This window comes from Pseudophryne corroboree, unplaced genomic scaffold, assembly GCF_028390025.1.
Source record: "Pseudophryne corroboree isolate aPseCor3 unplaced genomic scaffold, aPseCor3.hap2 scaffold_381, whole genome shotgun sequence".
NCBI lineage: Eukaryota > Metazoa > Chordata > Amphibia > Anura > Myobatrachidae > Pseudophryne > Pseudophryne corroboree.
This window is the reverse complement of record NW_026970029.1, coordinates 74723-97189: the sequence shown is the minus strand read 5'-3', so window position 1 is coordinate 97189 and position 22467 is coordinate 74723. Positions and strand designations below refer to the sequence as shown.

Here is a 22467-nt window from a genome sequence, read left to right as displayed (position 1 = left end):
AAAAAAAGAAGCAATTAATCTCTCCTTGCACAAACTGGCTCTACAGAGGCAAGATGTCCACCTCATCTTCACCCTCCGATATATCACCGTGTACATCCCCCTCCTCACAGATTATCAATTCGTCCCCACTGGAATCCACCATCTCAGCTCCCTGTGTACTTTGTGGAGGCAATTGCTGCTGGTCAATGTCTCCGCGGAGGAATTGATTATAATTCATTTTAATGAACATCATCTTCTCCACATTTTCTGGATGTAACCTCGTACGCCGATTGCTGACAAGGTGAGCGGCGGCACTAAACACTCTTTCGGAGTACACACTTGTGGGAGGGCAACTTAGGTAGAATAAAGCCAGTTTGTGCAAGGGCCTCCAAATTGCCTCTTTTTCCTGCCAGTATAAGTACGGACTGTGTGACGTGCCTACTTGGATGCGGTCACTCATATAATCCTCCACCATTCTATCAATGTTGAGAGAATCATATGCAGTGACAGTAGACGACATGTCCGTAATCGTTGTCAGGTCCTTCAGTCCGGACCAGATGTCAGCATCAGCAGTCGCTCCAGACTGCCCTGCATCACCGCCAGCGGGTGGGCTCGGAATTCTGAGCCTTTTCCTCGCACCCCCAGTTGCGGGAGAATGTGAAGGAGGAGATGTTGACAGGTCGCGTTCCGCTTGACTTGACAATTTTGTCACCAGCAGGTCTTTCAACCCCAGCAGACCTGTGTCTGCCGGAAAGAGAGATCCAAGGTAGGCTTTAAATCTAGGATCGAGCACGGTGGCCAAAATGTAGTGCTCTGATTTCAACAGATTGACCACCCGTGAATCCTTGTTAAGCGAATTAAGGGCTGCATCCACAAGTCCCACATGCCTAGCGGAATCGCTCCCTTTTAGCTCCTTCTTCAATGCCTCCAGCTTCTTCTGCAAAAGCCTGATGAGGGGAATGACCTGACTCAGGCTGGCAGTGTCTGAACTGACTTCACGTGTGGCAAGTTCAAAGGGCATCAGAACCTTGCACAACGTTGAAATCATTCTCCACTGCACTTGAGACAGGTGCATTCCACCTACTATATCGTGCTCAATTGTATAGGCTTGAATGGCCTTTTGCTGCTCCTCCAACCTCTGAAGCATATAGAGGGTTGAATTCCACCTCGTTACCACTTCTTGCTTCAGATGATGGCAGGGCAGGTTCAGTAGTTTTTGGTGGTGCTCCAGTCTTCTGTACGTGGTGCCTGTACGCCGAAAGTGTCCCGCAATTTTTCTGGCCACCGACAGCATCTCTTGCACGCCCCTGTCGTTTTTTTAAAAATTCTGCACCACCAAATTCAAGGTATGTGCAAAACATGGGACGTGCTGGAATTTGCCCATATTTAATGCACACACAATATTGCTGGCGTTGTCCGATGCCACAAATCCACAGGAGAGTCCAATTGGGGTAAGCCATTCCGCGATGATCTTCCTCAGTTGCCGTAAGAGGTTTTCAGCTGTGTGCGTATTCTGGAAAGCGGTGATACAAAGCGTAGCCTGCCTAGGAAAGAGTTGGCGTTTGCGAGATGCTGCTACTGGTGCCGCCGCTGCTGTTCTTGCGGCGGGAGTCCATACATCTACCCAGTGGGCTGTCACAGTCATATAGTCCTGACCCTGCCCTGCTCCACTTGTCCACATGTCCGTGGTTAAGTGGACATTGGGTACAACTGCATTTTTTAGGAGACTGGTGAGTCTTTTTCTGACGTCCGTGTACATTCTCGGTATCGCCTGCCTAGAGAAGTGGAACCTAGATGGTATTTGGTAACGGGGGCACACTGCCTCAATAAATTGTCTAGTTCCCTGTGAACTAACGGCGGATACCGGACGCACGTCTAACACCAACATAGTTGTCAAGGACTCAGTTATCCGCTTTGCAGTAGGATGACTGCTGTGATATTTCATCTTCCTCGCAAAGGACTGTTGAACAGTCAATTGCTTACTGGAAGTAGTACAAGTGGGCTTACGACTTCCCCTCTGGGATGACCATCGACTCCCAGCGGCAACAACAGCAGCGCCAGCAGCAGTAGGCGTTACACGCAAGGATGCATCGGAGGAATCCCAGGCAGGAGAGGACTCGTCAGACTTGCCAGTGACATGGCCTGCAGGACTATTGGCATTCCTGGGGAAGGAGGAAATTGACACTGAGGGAGTTGGTGGGGTGGTTTGCGTGAGCTTGGTTACAAGAGGAAGGGATTTACTGGTCAGTGGACTGCTTCCGCTGTCACCCAAAGTTTTTGAACTTGTCACTGACTTATTATGAATGCGCTGCAGGTGACGTATAAGGGAGGATGTTCCGAGGTGGTTAACGTCCTTACCCCTACTTATTACAGCTTGACAAAGGGAACACACGGCTTGACACCTGTTGTCCGCATTTCTGGTGAAATACCTCCACACCGAAGAGCTGATTTTTTTGGTATTTTCACCTGGCATGTCAACGGCCATATTCCTCCCACGGACAACAGGTGTCTCCCCGGGTGCCTGACTTAAACAAACCACCTCACCATCAGAATCCTCCTTGTCAATTTCCTCCCCAGCGCCAGCAACACCCATATCCTCCTCATCCTGGTGTACTTCAACACTGACATCTTCAATCTGACTATCAGGAACTGGACTGCGGGTGCTCCTTCCAGCACTTGCAGGGAGCGTGCAAATGGTGGAAGGCGCATGCTCTTCACGTCCAGTGTTGGGAAGGTCAGGCATCGCAACCGACACAATTGGACTCTCCTTGTGGATTTGGGATTTCAAAGAACGCACAGTTCTTTGCGGTGCTTTTGCCAGCTTGAGTCTTTTCAGTTTTCTAGCGAGAGGCTGAGTGCTTCCATCCTCATGTGAAGCTGAACCACTAGCCATGAACATAGGCCAGGGCCTCAGCCGTTCCTTGCCACTCCGTGTGGTAAATGGCATATTGGCAAGTTTACGCTTCTCCTCCGACAATTTTATTTTAGGTTTTGGAGTCCTTTTTTTACTGATATTTGGTGTTTTGGTTTTGACATGCTCTGTACTATGCCATTGGGCATCGGCCTTGGCAGACGACGTTGCTGGCATTTCATCGTCTCGGCCATGACTAGTGGCAGCAGCTTCAGCACGAGGTGGAAGTGGATCTTGATCTTTCCCTAATTTTGGAACCTCAACATTTTTGTTCTCCATATTTTAATAGGCACAACTAAAAGGCACCTCAGGTAAACAATGGAGATGGATGGATTGGATACTAGTATACAATTATGGACGGGCTGCCGAGTGCCGACACAGAGGTAGCCACAGCCGTGAACTACCGCACTGTACTGTGTCTGCTGCTAATATATAGACTGGTTGATAAAGAGATAGTATACTCGTAACTAGTATGTATGTATAAAGAAAGAAAAAAAAACCACGGTTAGGTGGTATATACAATTATGGACGGGCTGCCGAGTGCCGACACAGAGGTAGCCACAGCCGTGAACTACCGCACTGTACTGTGTCTGCTGCTAATATATAGACTGGTTGATAAAGAGATAGTATACTCGTAACTAGTATGTATGTATAAAGAAAGAAAAAAAAACCACGGTTAGGTGGTATATACAATTATGGACGGGCTGCCGAGTGCCGACACAGAGGTAGCCACAGCCGTGAACTACCGCACTGTACTGTGTCTGCTGCTAATATATAGACTGGTTGATAAAGAGATAGTATACTCGTAACTAGTATGTATGTATAAAGAAAGAAAAAAAAACCACGGTTAGGTGGTATATACAATTATGGACGGGCTGCCGAGTGCCGACACAGAGGTAGCCACAGCCGTGAACTACCGCACTGTACTGTGTCTGCTGCTAATATATAGACTGGTTGATAAAGAGATAGTATACTCGTAACTAGTATGTATGTATAAAGAAAGAAAAAAAAACCACGGTTAGGTGGTATATACAATTATGGACGGGCTGCAGAGTGCCGACACAGAGGTAGCCACAGCCGTGAACTACCGCACTGTACTGTGTCTGCTGCTAATATATAGACTGGTTGATAAAGAGATAGTATACTCGTAACTAGTATGTATGTATAAAGAAAGAAAAAAAAACCACGGTTAGGTGGTATATACAATTATGGACGGGCTGCCGAGTGCCGACACAGAGGTAGCCACAGCCGTGAACTACCGCACTGTACTGTGTCTGCTGCTAATATATAGACTGGTTGATAAAGAGATAGTATACTCGTAACTAGTATGTATGTATAAAGAAAGAAAAAAAAACCACGGTTAGGTGGTATATACAATTATGGACGGGCTGCCGAGTGCCGACACAGAGGTAGCCACAGCCGTGAACTACCGCACTGTACTGTGTCTGCTGCTAATATATAGACTGGTTGATAAAGAGATAGTATACTCGTAACTAGTATGTATGTATAAAGAAAGAAAAAAAAACCACGGTTAGGTCACTGGTATATACAATTATGGACGGGCTGCCGAGTGCCGACACAGAGGTAGCCACAGCCGTGAACTACCGCACTGTACTGTGTCTGCTGCTAATATAGACTGGTTGATAAAGAGATAGTATACTACTAATATTATATACTGGTGGTCAGGTCACTGGTCACTAGTCACACTGGCAGTGGCACTCCTGCAGCAAAAGTGTGCACTGTTTAATTTTAATATAATATTATGTACTCCTGGCTCCTGCTATAACCTATAACTGGCACTGCAGTAGTGCTCCCCAGTCTCCCCCACAATTATAAGCTGTGTGAGCTGAGCAGTCAGACAGATATATAATATATATAGATGATGCAGCACACTGGCCTGAGCCTGAGCAGTGCACACAGAAATGGTATGTATGTGACTGAGTCACTGTGTGCTGTGTATCGCTTTTTTCAGGCAGAGAACGGATTATAAATAAAAGTGGTGGTCACTGGTCACTATCAGCAAAACTCTGCACTGTACACTACTGAGTACTCCTAATGCTCCCCAAAATTAGTAAATCAAGTGTCTAAACGGAGAGGACGCCAGCCACGTCCTCTCCCTATCAATCTCAATGCACGTGTGAAAATGGCGGCGACGCGCGGCTCCTTATATAGAATCCGAGTCTCGCGATAGAATCCGAGCCTCGCGAGAATCCGACAGCGTCATGATGACGTTCGGGCGCGCTCGGGTTAACCGAGCAAGGCGGGAAGATCCGAGTCGCTCGGACCCGTGAAAAAAAACATGAAGTTCTGGCGGGTTCGGATTCAGAGAAACCGAACCCGCTCATCTCTAGTTTTACCCCCACACCTGAAGCGGGTGCGGGAGCGGCAGCGGCAGCCGGAGAAGACAGCTGTGCTGCACGGAAGAAGTCAGGCAGCAGCAGCAGCAGCACCAGCGGGCTGAGGTGGGGAGGATCAGTATGGTCCCTTACGTGCGGCTCACATTCAGATCCATCCGGCTCCCTTCCCCTCCTCCCCTGCACCCTTAGCAGCCTGCCCCCACATCTCATTCACCCACCGCCGCAGACTCCTCCCCCACACGGTTATTATAATAAGGCTACCCCCTTCCCTCCCTGCTGTGTGTCCAGCCACCCCCCCCCTCACCTGCTGTGTGTCCGGCCTACCCCCCCCCTCACCTGCTGTGTGTCCAGCCCCCCCCCTCACCTGCTGTGTGTCCAGCCCCCCCCCCTCACCTGCTGTGTGTCCAGCCTACCCCCCCCCCTCCCTGCTGTGTGTCCAGCCCCCCCCCCCTCACCTGCTGTGTGTCTGGCCTACCCCCCCCCCCTGCTGTGTGTCCTGCCCCCCCCCTCCCTGCTGTGTGTCCGGCCTACGGCCTACCCCCTCCCTGCTGTTTGTCCGGCCTACCCCCCCCCTCCCTGCTGTGTGTCCAGACCCCCCCCCTCACCTGCTGTGTGTCCAGCCACCCCCCCCCCTCACCTGCTGTGTGTCCGGCCTACCCCCCCCTCCCTGCTGTTTGTCCGGCCACCCTCCCCTCCCCTGCTGTGTGTCCGGCGGCCTACCCCCCCCCCTCCCTGCTGTGTGTCCGGCCTACCCCCCCTCACCTGCTGTGTGTCCAGCCCCCCCCCTCACCTGCTGTGTGTCCAGCCCCCCCCTCCTCCCCTGCTGTGTGTCCGGCCTACCCCCCCCCCCTCCCTGCTGTTTGTCCGGCCACCCTCCCTTCCCTGCTGTGTGTCCGGCCACCCTCCCCTCCCCTGCTGTGTGTCCGGCCACCCTCCCCTCCCCTGCTGTGTGTCCGGCCACCCTCCCCTCCCCTGCTGTGTGTCCGGCCACCCTCCCCTCCCCTGCTGTGTGTCCGGCCTACCCCCCCTCCCTGCTGCGTGTCCAGCCCCCCCCCCCCCCCCCTCACCTGCTGCGTGTCCAGCCCCCCCCCCTCACCTGCTGTGTGTCCAGCCCCCCCCCTCACCTGCTGTGTGTCCAGCCCCCCCCCTCACCTGCTGTGTGTCCAGCCCCCCCCCTCACCTGCTGTGTGTCCAGCCCCCCCCCTCACCTGCTGTGTGTCCAGCCCCCCCCCCCTCACCTGCTGTGTGTCCAGCCCCCACCTCACCTGCTGTGTGTCCAGCCACCCCCCCCTCCCCTGCTGTGTGTCCGGGCCTACCCCCCCCCCTCCCTGCTTTTTGTCCGGCCACCCTCCCTCCCCTGCTGTGTGTCCTGCCTACCCCCCCTCCCTGCTGTGTGTCCAGCCACCCCCCCCTCACCTGCTGTGTGTCCAGCCCCCCCCCCTCACCTGCTGTGTGTCCAGCCCCCCCCCTCACCTGCTGTGTGTCCAGCCCCCCCCCTCACCTGGCTGTGTGTCCAGCCCCCCCCCCCCCCCTCACCTGCTGTGTGTCCAGCCCCCCCCTCACCCTGCTGTGTGTCCAGCACCCCCCCTCCCCTGCTGTGTGTCCGGCCTACCCCCCCCTCCCTGCTTTTTGTCCGGCCACCCTCCCTCCCCTGCTGTGTGTCCTGCCTACCCCCCCTCCCTGCTGTGTGTCCAGCCACCCCCCCCCCTCACCTGCTGTGTGTCCAGCCCCCCCCCCCCTCACCTGCTGTGTGTCCAGCCCCCCCCCCTCACCTGCTGTGTGTCCAGGCCCCCCCTCACCTGCTGTGTGTCCAGCCCCCCCCCCCTCACCTGCTGTGTGTCCAGCCCCCCCCCTCACCTGCTGTGTGTCCAGCCCCCCCCCCCCTCACCTGCTGTGTGTCCAGCCCCCCCCCCCTCACCTGCTGTGTGTCCAGCCCCCCCCCTCACCTGCTGTGTGTCCAGCCCCCCCCCTCACCTGCTGTGTGTCCAGCCCCCCCCCCCTCACCTGCTGTGTGTCCAGCCCCCCCCTCACCTGCTGTGTGTCAGCCACCCCCCCTCCCCTGCTGTGTGTCCGGCCTACCCCCCCCCTCCTGCTTTTTGTCCGGCCACCCTCCCCTCCCCTGCTGTGTGTCCTGCCTACCCCCCCTCCCTGCTGTGTGTCCAGCCACCCCCCCCCTCACCTGCTGTGTGTCCCGGCCTACCCTCCCCCCCACCCTCCCCTGCTGTTTGTCTGGCCACCATCCCCATCCCCTCCCCTGCTGTGTGTTCGGCAACTCCCCCCTCTTCCTGCTGTGTTCGGCCACCCCCTACCCCCCTCCCCTCCCTGCTGTGTGTCCGGCCACCCTCCCCTCCCCTGCTGTGTGTCCGGCCACCCTCCCCTCCCCTGCTGTGTGTCCGGCCACCCTCCCCTCCCCTGCTGTGTGTCCGGCCACCCTCCCCTCCCCTGCTGTGTGTCCAGCCCACCCCCCCTCACCTGCTGTGTGTCCAGCCCCCCCCTCACCTGCTGTGTGTCCAGCCCCCCCCCTCACCTGCTGTGTGTCCAGCCCCCCCCTTCACCTGCTGTGTGTCCAGCCCCCCCCCCTCACCTGCTGTGTGTCCAGCCCCCCCCCCCTCACCTGCTGTGTGTCCAGCCCCCCCCCTCACCTGCTGTGTGTCCAGCCCCCCCCCTCACCTGCTGTGTGTCCAGCCCACCCCCCCCTCACCTGCTGGTGTGTCCAGCCCCCCCCCCTCACCTGCTGTGTGTCCAGCCCCCCCCCTCACCTGCTGTGTGTCCAGCCCCCCCCCTCACCTGCTGTGTGTCCAGCCCCCCCCCCCCCTCACCTGCTGTGTGTCCAGCCCCCCCCCACCTGCTGTGTGTCCAGCCCCCCCCCTCACCTGCTGTGTGTCCAGCCCCCCCCCCCCTCACCTGCTGTGTGTCCAGCCCCCACCTCACCTGCTGTGTGTCCACCCCCCCCCTCCCCTGCTGTGTGTCCGGCCTACCCCCCCCCTCCCTGCTTTTTGTCCGGCCACCCTCCCTCCCCTGCTGTGTGTCCTGCCTACCCCCCCTCCCTGCTGTGTGTCCAGCCACCCCCCCCTCACCTGCTGTGTGTCCAGCCCCCCCCTCACCTGCTGTGTGTCCAGCCCCCCCCCCCCCCCTCACCTGCTGTGTGTCCAGCCCCCCCCCCTCACCTGCTGTGTGTCCAGCCCCCCCCCCCCTCACCTGCTGTGTGTCCAGCCCCCCCCCTCACCTGCTGTGTGTCCAGCCCCCCCCCTCACCTGCTGTGTGTCCAGCCCCCCCCCTCACCTGCTGTGTGTCCAGCCCCCCCCCTCACCTGCTGTGTGTCCAGCCCCCCCCCCCTCACCTGCTGTGTGTCCAGCCCCCCCCCCCTCACCTGCTGTGTGTCCAGCCACCCCCCCTCCCCTGCTGTGTGTCCGGCCTACCCCCCCCTCCCTGCTTTTTGTCCGGCCACCCTCCCCTCCCCTGCTGTGTGTCCTGCCTACCCCCCTCCCTGCTGTGTGTCCCAGCCACCCCCCCCCCCCTCACCTGCTGTGTGTCCAGCCCCCCCCCTCACCTGCTGTGTGTCCAGCCCCCCCCCTCACCTGCTGTGTGTCCAGCCCCCCCCCCTCACCTGCTGTGTGTCCAGCCCCCCCCCTCACCTGCTGTGCGTCCAGCCCCCCCCCCTCACCTGCTGTGTGTCCAGCCCCCCCCCCCCCCCCCCCCTCACCTGCTGTGTGTCCAGCCCCCCCCTCACCTGCTGTGTGTCCAGCCACCCCCCCTCCCCTGCTGTGTGTCCGGCCTACCCCCCCCTCCCTGCTTTTTGTCCGGCCACCCTCCCCTCCCCTGCTGTGTGTCCTGCCTACCCCCCCTCCCTGCTGTGTGTCCAGCCACCCCCCCCCCTCACCTGCTGTGTGTCCGGCCTACATATATCGAATGGATTTTGCCAATTTTGGCTGTAACTTTGCATCATCGTAATCGACACTGGAGTCAGAATCCGTGTCTGTATCTGTGTCAACAATCTGGGATAGTGGCTCTGCTTCTGGCTGACAGGACACCATTAGCTCCTGAGGGTGCTGATCGCTGGGTACGCCTAGATGCCCACTCCCGTAGCCTGCCATCACCCCCTTACAGAGCCAGAAGTCAGAAGACAGGCGAGTAGCAGAAGAACAGAAGACTTCTTCTCCAGTGACGGCATTCTGAGGTACCACGCAGCGAGCGGAATGCTGTGCGCCATGCTTCCACACAAACACAGGCACTGCAGGGTGCAGGGCATGTGGGTGGGGGGGGGGCACCCTGGGCAGCATAAATTCCTCACAAAAGGCTGGCAAAAGTGGACATTAGTGCCTGGGCACTGTCCTTACCCCGCCAGCGTAATTAATTATTTGTTTCTGAGCGGGACAGAAGCGTGCCATTACAGCGGCGGGGCTTCTTCCTCACCTCACCAGCACATCTATAGAGCGTTACAAGTCTATCACTATAGAGTTTATTATTTCCCAGACTGTGTACTTTTGGCGCTGGGTTGTGAGCTGAAAAATCCTCTCTGTCCCTCTGACAGATTTACTGTAGGTCTATCCCCGATAAGCCGATGTGTCTGTGGGTACTTGGTACATGTGTGTCAACATGTCGGTGGCTGAATGTTTTTCCCAAGAGGAAACTATATTAGGAATGCAGACATATGATGGTGGCCCTGTTGGCACCACCAATAACTGACTGGGTGAAAGTTTCAATAATATCAGAGTGAGGTTGGATAAATCTGTGTCCCAGACACAGACGTAGAGAATAGATGTGATGTTCATGGCTATGCTTCTTTTCCCTCAGGCCCGCAAAAATGTTACTACACACTGATACTGACTCGGACACTGATTCCTATGTCGACCATAATATTTCCTGATTAGATCCAATATTGGCAAGGAGCATTCAGTACATGATTGTGGATATTAAGGACATATTAACATCACTGAGGACCCTGCTGTTCCTGACAAAGGGGTCTATATGTATGTATATATAGATATATAATGAAAGCTGATGTAACGTTCCTCCATCTCTGTTTGAGAAAGTCTGGGCCAGCTCGACAAGATGGTTTCAAATCCCCAAAAGGTTTCCGATTGTTTATTAATTTCCTGCTGCGGACAGAATAAAGTGGGAGTCACCCCCTGTTCTGCACGGGGCCCTGTCACAAATCCAGCGGATCATATGCAGGAAGCTACATTATTTCTAGTTATGTAACCATGGGTACATTACTTAGACCTGCCATTACATGCGCATGGGTGAGTAGTAGTATTCAAGAATTGGTCGAATACCTTGTCTTCCGATATAGATATCTTGGAGAGATGGGATACTCCTTACGTTGGATCATATCAAGGACACTGCAGCATACTTACGACTGCAAGGGATATAGGACTCTTGAGTTCACGGGCCAATTTCATGGCAGTCTCGGATAGGAGGGCATTGTGGATTCACCAAGGGAATGCTGATGCTGACTCCAAGAAGAAAGGGAGTCTCTTCCCTTTGAAGGTGAAGCCTTGTTTGGCAACGGCCTAGTTAATTTGATCTCGGCAGCTCCCGCAGGTAAGTCAACCTTCTTGCCCTATGTTCCCTCTCAACGGATAAAGACGCATCATTGTCTAACGCAGTCATTTTGTCCCAATAGATATGCAAGAAGTTAAGATTCCCCTTTCTTTGCAGGTAGAGGAAGGAGAAGAGGGAAGAGGTCTGTAGCCTCTTCAAGATCGCAGGAGCAGAGATCGTCCTCTGCTTCTGCCAAATCCACTGCATGACGCTGGGGCTCTCTTGCAGGAGCCCACACCAGTGGGGGCACGTCTAAAACACTTCAGTCAGTTCTGGATTAATTTGGACCTGGACTCGTGGGTTTTACAAATAGTGTCACAAGGGTACAAACTGGGGTTTCAAGACGTTCCCCCTCACCGATTGTTCAAATCGGCCTTAGTCATCAGGGAGAAGGTTTTTATTCAAGCCTCTTCGTGCTCCCGAAGCCGGACGGCTCAGTCAGACCAATCTTAAATTTGTAATCCCTCAATTTCTACCTGAAGAAATTCAATTTCAAGATGGAATCTCTCAGGGTAGGGATCTCCAGTCCGGAGGAAGGAGATTTCATGGTTTTGGTAGACATAAGGATGCCTAATTACATGTTCCCGTTTAGCCACTGCATCAAGCTACCTAAGGTTTGCAATTCAGGATTGTCATTACCAATTTCAGACGTTGCCGTTTGGTCTGTCCACGGCTCCGAGGATTTTCCCCAGGGTGATGGTGGAAATGATGGTTCTCCTTCGCAAGCAAGGAGTCACAATTATGCAGTACTTGGATGATCTCCTGATAAAGGCGAGATCCAGGGACCAGTTGGTGCAAAACATCTACTCTCCCTGACAGTTCTTCAACAACATGGTTGGCTCCTAAACTTGCCAAAATCGCAGTTGGTCCCAATGACGCGGTTGTTGTTTCTGGGAGTCATACTGGACACAGAAGAGGCTTTCTTCCAGTGGAAAGGCTATGGAGTTCCAGAGTCTGGTCAAACAAATTCTGAAACCAGCAAGAGTGTTAATCCATCAATGCATTCTGTTGCTGGGGAAGATGGTTGCGGCCTACGAGGCCATTCAGTTTGGCAGGTTCCATGCCAGAGTGTTCCAGTGGGACCTGTTGGACAAGTGGTCCGGATCCCACCTACACATGCACCGGAGGATAATCCTGTCTTCCAAGACCAGAATCTTACTCCATTGGTGGCTGCACAGTTCTCACCTCCTAGAGGGGCGATGGTTCGGGATCCAGGACTGGATCCTAGGGACCATGGATGCAACCCTCCGAGGCTGGGGAGCAGTCACACAGGGGGAAAACATCCAAGGAAGATGGTCAAGTCAGGAAAGTTTTCTCCACATAAATGTTCTGGAGTTAAGGGCCATTTAATAACTGCAGACACAGTACGCACTGGGACGGGTGCCCAGCATCCTCTACGGACTAAGAGAAAAGGATTTACCGGTAGGTATTAAAATCCTATTTTCTCTAACGTCCTAGAGGATGCTGGGGACTCCGTAAGGACCATGGGGATAGATAGGCTCCGCAGGAGACATGGGTACTTTAAGAAAGACTTTAGTTCTGGGTGTGCACTGGCTCCTCCCTCTATGCCCCTCCTCCAGACCTCAGTTTGATACTGTGCCCAGTGGAGACTGGGTGCTTTTCAGGAGCTCTCCTGAGCTTTCTGACAGAAAGTATTTTGTTAGGTTTTTAATTTTCAGGGAGCACTGCTGGCAACAGACTCCCTCATCGAGGGACTGAGGGGAGAGAAGCAGCCCTACTCTCTGAGTTGCAAGGTCCTGCTTCTTAGGCTACTGGACACCATTAGCTCCAGAGGGATTGGTACGCAGGATCTCACCCTCGCCGTCCGTCCCAGAGCCGCGCCTCCGTCCCCCTTGCAGAGCCGGAAGATAGAAGCCGGGTGAGTATGAGAAGAAAAGAAGACTTCAGAGGCGGCAGAAGACTTCATGATCTTCACTGAAGTAACGCACAGCACTGCAGCTGTGCGCCATTGCTCCCATACACCTCACACACTCCGGTCACTGTAAGGGTGCAGGGCGCAGGGGGGGGGGGGGGGGCACCCTGGGCAGCAATATAAACCTCTTTTTGGCAAAAATATAACACATATACAGCGGGGCACTGTATATATGTATGAGCCCCCGCCAATTTTACAGTTTAAGCGGGACAGAAGCCTGCCGCCGAGGGTGCGGGGCTTCTCCCTCAGCACTCACCAGCGCCATTTTTTCTTCACAGCACCGCTGAGAGGAAGCTCCCCGGACTCTCCCCTGCTTATACCACGGTAGACAAGAGAGTTGAAAAGAGGGGGGGGGGGGCACATAATTTGGCGCAAATTACATGCTGCAGTACTACTGGGCAAACATTAAGTTACTGTGTATTCCTGGGTTATATAGCGCTGGGGTGTGTGCTGGCATACTCTCTCTCTGTCTCTCCAAAGGGCCTTGTGGGGAAACTGTCTTCAGAAAAAGCATTCCCTGTGTGTGTGGTGTGTCGGTACACATGTGTCGACATGTCTGAGGAAGAAGGCTATATTAGAGAGGAGCAGGAGCAAATGAATGTGGTGTCTCCGCCGACAGCTGATTGGATGGATATGTGGAATGTTTTAAATGCTAGTGTAAACTCATTGCACAAAAGATTAGACAAGGCTGAAGCTTTGGGACAGTCAGGGTCTCAACCCATGCCTGATCCTATGTTGCAGGGACTGTCAGGGTCTCATAAGCGCCCACTATCCCAGATTGTTGACACAGATACAGACACGGATTCTGACTCCAGTGTCGATTACGATGATGCAAAGTTACAGCCAAAATTGGCAAAATCCATTCGATATATGATTATGGCAATAAAAGATGTTTTGCACATCAGGGAGGAACCCCCTGTCCCTGACAAGAGGGTACATATGTACAAGGTGAAAAAGCCTGAGGTAACCTTTGAGGGGGTCACACGAGCTGAACGAGTTATGTGAAAAAGCTTGGGAATCTCCAGATAAAAGACTGCAGATTTCCAAAAGGATTCTTATGGCGTATCCTTTCCCATCAATGGATAGGTTACGATGGGAATCCTCCCCTAGGGTGGACAAAGCATTAACACGCTTATCCAAGAAGGTAGCCCTCCCGTCCCAGTATACGGCTACCCTCAAAGAGTCTGCTGACCGCAAACAGGAGATTACCCTGAAGTCCATTTATACACATTCAGGTACCTTACTCAGACCGGCAATTGCGTCGGCCTGGGTGTGTAGTGCTGTAGCGGCATGGACGGATACCTTATCTGTGGGGATGGATACCCTAGATAAGGATACTATTTTATTGACCCTGGGGCATATAAGAGATGCTGTCCTATATATGTGTGTATGCAAACTACAGGTGGTGCTGCAGGGCTCACACCCTTTTACTTGTCTTGTAGAGCAACTCTGGAGCTGTTTCTGGGTCCAGCTGCTGCAAGAAATCAGCTTGAATGCTTCAGGGGCTGGGGCATGGCCAACATGAGCCCACACTGATGGGGGGTGGGGGTGTATAAAGCGATTTAGGGGTCATCCAAGCGCAACCCCACAAAGGCCGCCATGCCCTGCGTGACCCTTTTCTCTTTTCATATGCAGACGAGGGTTGCAGCCAACTATGCCCACTGCTTGGATGACATCACTATATGCAAATCCATCTGCTGCAGGCCTTCCCCCAGGAATGCTTGCAGTAGTTGTTGCATTTGGTTTGTTGTTTGGGGGTGCTTCAGTATTAGGCAGCCTTCTGCCCTCCCACATTCGTCTGAAAATGTGTTCTCCCTGCAGTTGTTGTTCCCAGATGAGAGTTCCCTTGTGCTTCCTCAGTTGAATCTCCTTAACTTGACAGGGGTGTGCCCGAGCAGCCGCCCTCCACAGCCCTATCCCAACACATACTTATCTTGCATATGAGATCTCTTGATCATGAAGATAGTTCTCACAGGGTGAGGTTCATCCATTACATTTTAAAGTAGGAAGGTACAAATTACATATTCAAATTACATATATGTGCTGGATTCAAATGTTTTCCCCCCTTCCTTTCTCAATTGTGCCCATCAGCAGCTATTCTAATGTTGCTGCCAATGGGTGTGACGCATTCATTTCTTCTGTGGGGTACACTGGACTCCACAAGGATTCACATTGTATATGTACACCAGAGTAGGATCTTGATCTGAGGCACCAACAGGCTCAAAGCTTTTGACTGTTCCCAAGATGCTCCTCTATAACCTCGCTTCCATGAACAGGGAGCTCAGTTTGTAGTTGGTGCCTTCAGTAGCAGGCCACTTAACAGGGGGCTGCCTCAGGCAGCCTATTCTTAGCTATTAATTTTGGCAAGAAAAGAAGAACTTTTTTTATAAGAATCTACAAGGGCTGCAGCAGGCTAGGTCTAATAGACCTCTTTACTGCAGCTCCATCACTCCCAGTGGCGCAGTATACTCCCGTGCCCCGGTTGCTGGGTCACTGCAGCGGAGGCTCCGGTTTCTTCCTAAGGTCAGTCACACACACACCGCCCTCCGGGATCACGAGGCCGCTGATGGGGGCGGGCCGTGTGCGCACTGGCGTGGACACTGATTACTGGGCAGCCGCTCCACTAGCCACCAGGGACAATTAAGGAGCACAGCTCTGGGGTTTTTTCTCCTATATTAACCCCATTTTGTACTACCCGCAGTGCATTGTGATAGGTAATAGGGCCTGATTCAGGTTGGATCGCAATCCAACTGCAAAAACTGCTAAGAGCATACGCATCCGCCTGCATTTTCTGCGGCACCCCGCAGATAATGCGATCACCTCTGCCTGTGAATCGGTGAAGGGGGGGGGGGGAGGGGGGTCAACAACACTCCATTTCCAAGTCGGAGATGGAGCGGTGCGGGGGCACGGTTTCAAAATGGGGTCGGCAACGGAGAAACAGGAGGCGTGGTCAGAGCAGCTGCATGACATCACATGGGCCGGACTCTGCCAGTGGAGCCCCAGCGTCATGAGGTAGATTTTGTAGAGGCCGGGGAGGACTTCTGTTCCTGGGAACTAGCTGTGTTGTGCAGCTTTATTCCTCTGCCCCTACCTCTGGCAAGAAAGGACGCACCTCGCACTTTCTTGTTTCTTTGTGACCGAAAGGACTGCATTTGATAATGCGGAGCTTTCTTATGCTGTGAGGGAACATAAGGTAAAAAATTTGATTTTCCAACTGTAGCTGTGCGTGTTAATGCTTTGTCCATCCTATGGGAGGATTTCCATCGTAACCTATCCGTTGATGGAAAAGGATACGCCATAAGAATCCTTTTGGAAATCTGCAGTCTTTTATCTGGAGATTCCCAAGCTTTTTCACATAACTCGTTCAGCTCGTGTGACCCCCTCAAAGGTTACCTCAGGCTTCTTTCCCTTGTACATATGTTCCCTCTTGTCAGGGACAGGGGGTTCCTCTGTGATGTGCAAAACATCTTTTATTGCCATAATCATATATCGAATGGATTTTGCCAATTTTGGCTGTAACTTTGCATCATCGTAATCGACACTGGAGTCAGAATCCGTGTCGGTATCTGTGTCAACAATCTGGGATAGTGGGCGCTTATGAGACCCTGACAGTCCCTGCAACATAGGATCAGGCATGGGTTGAGTCCCTGACTGTCCCAAAGCTTCAGCCTTGTCTAATCTTTTGTACAATGAGTTTACACTAGCATTTAAAACATTCCACATATCCATCCAATCAGGTGTCAGCGGAGACACCACATTCATTTGCTCCCGCTCCTCTCTAATATAGCCTTCTTCCTCAGACATGTCGACACACGTGTACCGACACACCACACACACAGGGAATACTTTTTCTGAAGATAGTTTCCCCACAAGGCCCTTTGGAGAGACAGAGAGAGAGTATGCCAGCACACTCCCCAGCGCTATATAACCCAGGAATAACACAGTAACTTAATGTTTCACAAAAGGCTGGAAAAAGTGGACATTAGTGCCTGGGCACTGTCCTTACCCCAATAGCGTAATTAATTATTTCTGAGCGGGACAGATACGCGCCATTACAGCGGCGGGGCTTCTTCCTCACCTCACCAGAACATCTTTAGAGCATTACAAGTCTATCACTATAGAGTTTATTATTTCCCAGACTGTGTACTTTTGGCGCTGGATTGTGAGCTGAAAAATCCTCTGTGTCCCTCTGACAGATTTACTGACGGTCTGTCCCCCATAAGCCGGTGTGTCTGTGGGTACTTGGTATATGTGTGTCAACATGTCGGTGGCTGAATGTTTTTCCCAAGAGGAAACTATATTAGGAATGCAGACATATGATGGTGGCCCTGTTGGCACCACCAATAACTGACTGGGTAAATGTTTCAGTAATATCAGAGTAAGGTTGGATAAATCTGTGTCCCAGACACAGACGTAGAGAATAGATGTGATATTCATGGCTATGTTTCTTTTCCCTCAGGCCCCGCTGGGTCGCAAAAATGTTATTTTGCCCAGTTACTACACACTGATACTGACACGGATACTGATACTTATGTCGACCATAATGTTTCCTGATTAGATCCAATATTGGCAAGGAGCATTCAGTACATGATTGTGGATATTAAGGACATATTAAAATCACTGAAGACCCTGCTGTTCCTGACAAAGGGGTCTATATGTATGTATATATAGATATATAATGAAAGCTGATGTAACGTTCCTCCATCTCTGTTTGAGAAAGTCTGGGCCAGCTCGACAAGATGGTTTCAAATCCCCAAAAGGATTCTGGTTGTTTATTCATTTCCCGCCGCGGACAGAATAAAGTGGGAGTCACCCCCTGTTCTGCACGGGGCCCTGTCACAAATCCAGCGGATCGTATGCAGGAAGCTACATTATTTCTAGTTATGTAACCACGGGTACATTACTTAGACCTGCCATTACATGTGCATGGGTGAGTAGTAGTATTCAAGAATTGGTCGAATACCTTGTCATCCGATATAGATACCCTGGAGAGATGGGATACTCCTTACGTTGTATCATATCAAGGACACTGCAGCATACTTACGTGAGACTGCAAGGGATATAGGACTCTTGAGTTCACGGGCCAATTTCATGGCAGTGTCGGATAGGAGGGCATTGTGGATTCACCAAGAGAATGCTGATGCTGACTCCAAGAAGAAAGGGAGTCTCTTCCCTATGAAGGTGAAGCCTTGTTTGGTGACTGCCTAGTTAATTTGATCTCGGCAGCTCCCGCAGGTAAGTCAACCTTCTTGCCCTATGTTCCCTCCCAACGGATGAAGACGCATCATTCTCTGATGCAGTCATTTCGGCCCAATAGATATGCAAAAAGTTAAGATTCCCCTTTCTTTGCAGGTAGAGGAAGGAGAAGAGAGAAGAGGTCTGCATCCTCTTCAAGATCGCAGGAGCAGAGATCATCCTCTGCTTCTGCCAAATCCACTGCATGACGCTGGGGCTCTCTTGCAGGAGCCCGCACCAGTGGGGGCACGTCTAAAACTCTTCAGTCAGTTCTGGATTCATTCGGACATGGACTCGTGTGTTTTACAAATAGTGTCCCAAGGGTACAAACTGGGGTTTCAAGATGTTCCCCCTCACCGATTGTTCAAACATTAAGTTACTGTGCTATTCCTGGGTTATATAGCGCTGGGGTATGTGCTGGCATACTCTCTCTCTGTCTCTCCAAAGGGCCTTGTGGGGAAAATGTCTTCAGTATTGGCAAGGAAAAGCTGTCTTGTACCTTTGCATTTTTCTCCCAAACGAAGGACACTAGAAAGAAAATTTTAAAGCCTCCTGTTAGGCCATCATCTACACGACATAGCCCTGAATTTTCCAATGCGTAGCTCTTTGCAAAAGAGAGATATTGGCAAGGAAAAGCTGTCTTGTACCTTTGCATTTTTCTCCCAAACGAAGGACACTAGAAAGAAAATTTTAAAGCCTCCTGTTAGGCCATCATCTACACGACATAGCCCTGAATTTTCCAATGCGCAGCTCTTTGCAAAAGAGAGATATTGGCAAGGAAAAGCTGTCTTGTACCATTGCATTTTTCCCCCAAACGAAGGACACTAGAAAGAAAATTTTAAAGCCTCCTGTTAGGCCATCATCTACACGACATAGCCCTGAATTTTCCAATGCGCAGCTCTTTGCAAAAGAGAGATATTGGCAAGGAAAAGCTGTCTTGTACCTTTGCATTTTTCTCCCAAACGAAGGACACTAGAAAGAAAATTTTAAAGCCTCCTGTTAGGCCATCATCTACACGACATAGCCCTGAATTTTCCAATGCGCAGCTCTTTGCAAAAGAGAGATATTGGCAAGGAAAAGCTGTCTTGTACCATTGCATTTTTCTCCCAAACGAAGGACACTAGAAAGAAAATTTTAAAGCCTCCTGTTAGGCCATCATCTACACGACATAGCCCTAAATTTTCCAATGCATAGCTCTTTGCAAAAGAGAGATATTGGCAAGGAAAAGCTGTCTTGTACCTTTGCATTTTTCTCCCAAACGAAGGACACTAGAAAGAAAATTTTAAAGCCTCCTGTTAGGCCATCATCTACACGACATAGCCCTGAATTTTCCAATGCGCAGCTCTTTGCAAAAGAGAGATATTGGCAAGGAAAAGCTGTCTTGTACCTTTGCATTTTTCTCCCAAACGAAGGTCACTAGAAAGAAAATTTTAAAGCCTCCTGTTAGGCCATCATCTACACGACATAGCCCTGAATTTTCCAATGCGTAGCTCTTTGCAAAAGAGAGATATTGGCAAGGAAAAGCTGTCTTGTACCTTTGCATTTTTCTCCCAAACGAAGGACACTAGAAAGAAAATTTTAAAGCCTCCTGTTAGGCCATCATCTACACGACATAGCCCTGAATTTTCCAATGCGCAGCTCTTTGCAAAAGAGAGATATTGGCAAGGATAAGCTGTCTTGTACCATTGCATTTTTCTCCCAAACGAAGGACACTAGAAAGAACATTTTAAAGCCTCCTGTTAGGCCATCATCTACACGACATAGCCCTGAATTTTCCAATGCGCAGCTCTTTGCAAAAGAGAGATATTGGCAAGGAAAAGCTGTCTTGTACCTTTGCATTTTTCTCCCAAACGAAGGTCACTAGAAAGAAAATTTTAAAGCCTCCTGTTAGGCCATCATCTACACGACATAGCCCTGAATTTTCCAATGCGTAGCTCTTTGCAAAAGAGAGATATTGGCAAGGAAAAGCTGTCTTGTACCTTTGCATTTTTCTCCCAAACGAAGGACACTAGAAAGAAAATTTTAAAGCCTCCTGTTAGGCCATCATCTACACGACATAGCCCTGAATTTTCCAATACTTGACTGCATAATTTGTGTTTCCCCTGGTCGGCTCTCATATAATTCAGATCTCTTTGTCTCAGGTCTCTCTCCAGCCTAGTTTGCTGTCTGTTTCCACTTCCCTTTTCTTGAGCCGCTCCCTTCTATGCCCTTGCGCACTATCCTGACTTCTCCCGTCTGCTTACTTTGTGCCTTCCAACGCACAATGCGAACTACAGGTAGTGCTGCAGGGCCCACACCCTTTTATTTGCCTTACAGAGCAGCTCTGGAGCTGTTACAGTGCCCAGCTGCTGCAAGAAATCAGCTTGAATGCTTCAGGGGCTGGGGCATAGCCAACATGAGCCCCACACCGAATGAGGGTGCAGGTGTTTAATGCGAACTAGGGGTCATCCAAGCGCCGCAAAAGGCCGCCATGCCCTGCACGCCCCTTTTCTCTTTTCATATGCAGATGAGGGTTGAAGCCAACTTTGACCCACTGCTTGGATGACATCACCATATGCAAATCCATCTGCTGCAGGCCTTCCCCCAGGAATGCTTGTACTAGTTGTTGCATTTGGTTTGTTGTTTGGGGGTGCTTCAGTATTAGGCAGCCTTCTGCCCTCCCATGTTCATCTGAAAATATGTGTTCTCCCTGCAGTTGTTGTCCCCAGATGAGAGTTCCCTTGTGCTGCCTCAGTTGAATCTCCTTTACTTGACAGAGATGTGCCTGAGCAGCGGCCCTCCCCAGCCCTATCCCAAATCATACTTATTTTGCATAGGAGATACCATGGTCATGAAGATTGTTCTCCCAGGGTGAGGTTCATTCATTGCATTCTGGGTATGCTGACCCCTGTGATTTCCCCAAATGTGGGAAACTCGACTGCATTATTTGTGGTAGAGGGGGACTGTGTTTGTGCTTTCCTCTGGTCAGCTCTGGTAAAAGTCAGATTTCTTTGTCTCAGATCTTCCTCTAGCCTTGTTCCTCTTTCAAGAGTTCCCTTGTGCTGCCTCAGTTGGATCTCCTTCACTTGACAGGGGGGTGCCCGAGCAGCGACCCTCCCCAGCTCTAGCCCAACTCCTACTTACCTGCCAGGTGAGATACTATGATCATGAAGGTGCTTCTCCCAGGGCAAGGCTCACCCATTGCACTCTGGGTGTGCTGCTCCTGCAATTTCCCCAAATGTGGGACACTTGACTGCATAATTTGTGTTTCCCCTGGTCGGCTCTCGTATAATTCAGATCTCTTTGTCTCAGGTCTCTCTCCAGCCTAGTTTGCTGTCTGTTTCCACTTCTCTTTTCTTGAGCCGCTCCCTTCTATGCCCTTGCGCACTATCCTGACTTCTCCCGTCTGCTTACTTTGTGCCTTCCAATGCACAATGCAAACTACAGGTAGTGCTGCAGGGCCCACACCCTTTTACTTGCCTTACAGAGCAGCTCTGGAGCTGTTACAGTGCCCAGCTGCTGTAAGAAATCAGCGTGAATGCTTCAGGGGCTGGGGCATAGCCAACATGAGACCCACACCGAAGGAGGGTGGAGATGTTTAATGTGAATTAGGGGTCATCCAAGCGCCACAAAAGGACGCCATGCCCTGCACATCCCTTTTTTCTTTTCATATGCAGACGAGGGTTGAAGCCAACTTTGACCCACTGCTTGGATGACATCACCATATGCAAATCCATCTGCTGTAGGCCTTCCCCCAGGAATGCTTGTACTAGTTGTTGCATTTGGTTTGTTGTTTGGGGGTGCTTCAGTATTAGGCAGCCTTCTGCCCTCCCATGTTCATCTGAAAATATGTGTTCTCCCAGCAGTTGTTGTCCCCAGATGAGAGTTCCCTTGTGCTGCCTCAGTTGAATCTCCTTTACTTGACAGAGATGTGCCTGAGCAGCGGCCCTCCCCAGCTCTATCCCAAATCATACTTATTTTGCATAGGAGATACCATGGTCATGAAGATTGTTCTCCCAGGGTGAGGTTCATTCATTGCATTCTGGGTATGCTGACTCCTATGATTTCCCCAAATGTGGGAAACTCGACTGCATTATTTGTGGTAGTGGGGGACTGTGTTTGTGCTTTCCTCTGGTCAGCTCTGGTAAAAGTCAGATTTATTTGTCTCAGATCTTCCTCTAGCCTTGTTCTTCTTTCGAGAGTTCCCTTGTGCTGCCTCAGTTGGATCTCCTTCACTTGACAGGGGGGTGCCCGAGCATCGACCCTCCCCAGCTCAAGCCCAACTCCTACTTACCTGCCAGGTGAGATACTATGATCATGAAGGTGCTTCTCCCAGGGCAAGGCTCACCCATTGCACTCTGGGTGTGCTGCTCCTGCGATTTCCCCAAATGTGGGAAACTTGACTGCATAATTTGTGTTTCCCCTGGTCAGCTCTCGTATAATTCAGATCTCTTTGTCTCAGGTCTCTCTCCAGCCTAGTTTGCTGTCTGTTTCAACTTCTCTTTTCTTGAGCCGCTCCCTTCTATGCC

General features: G+C 51.7%; 4 non-coding genes across 4 annotated transcripts; all 4 read left to right on the top strand.

Annotated features, from left to right (window-relative positions):
- The first annotated feature begins 20758 nt into the window (after positions 1–20758).
- On the top strand, positions 20759–20922 carry LOC135022088 (U1 spliceosomal RNA). Its single transcript, XR_010219255.1, has one exon. It is a non-coding gene; the product is annotated as a U1 spliceosomal RNA (small nuclear RNA).
- A 152-nt stretch (positions 20923–21074) lies between these two features.
- Positions 21075–21237, top strand: LOC135022052 (U1 spliceosomal RNA). Its single transcript, XR_010219219.1, has one exon. It is a non-coding gene; the product is annotated as a U1 spliceosomal RNA (small nuclear RNA).
- A 671-nt stretch (positions 21238–21908) lies between these two features.
- On the top strand, positions 21909–22072 carry LOC135022094 (U1 spliceosomal RNA). The gene has a single exon (XR_010219261.1). It is a non-coding gene; the product is annotated as a U1 spliceosomal RNA (small nuclear RNA).
- A 152-nt stretch (positions 22073–22224) lies between these two features.
- Positions 22225–22387, top strand: LOC135022050 (U1 spliceosomal RNA). The gene has a single exon (XR_010219217.1). It is a non-coding gene; the product is annotated as a U1 spliceosomal RNA (small nuclear RNA).
- Positions 22388–22467: the final 80 nt, after the last annotated feature.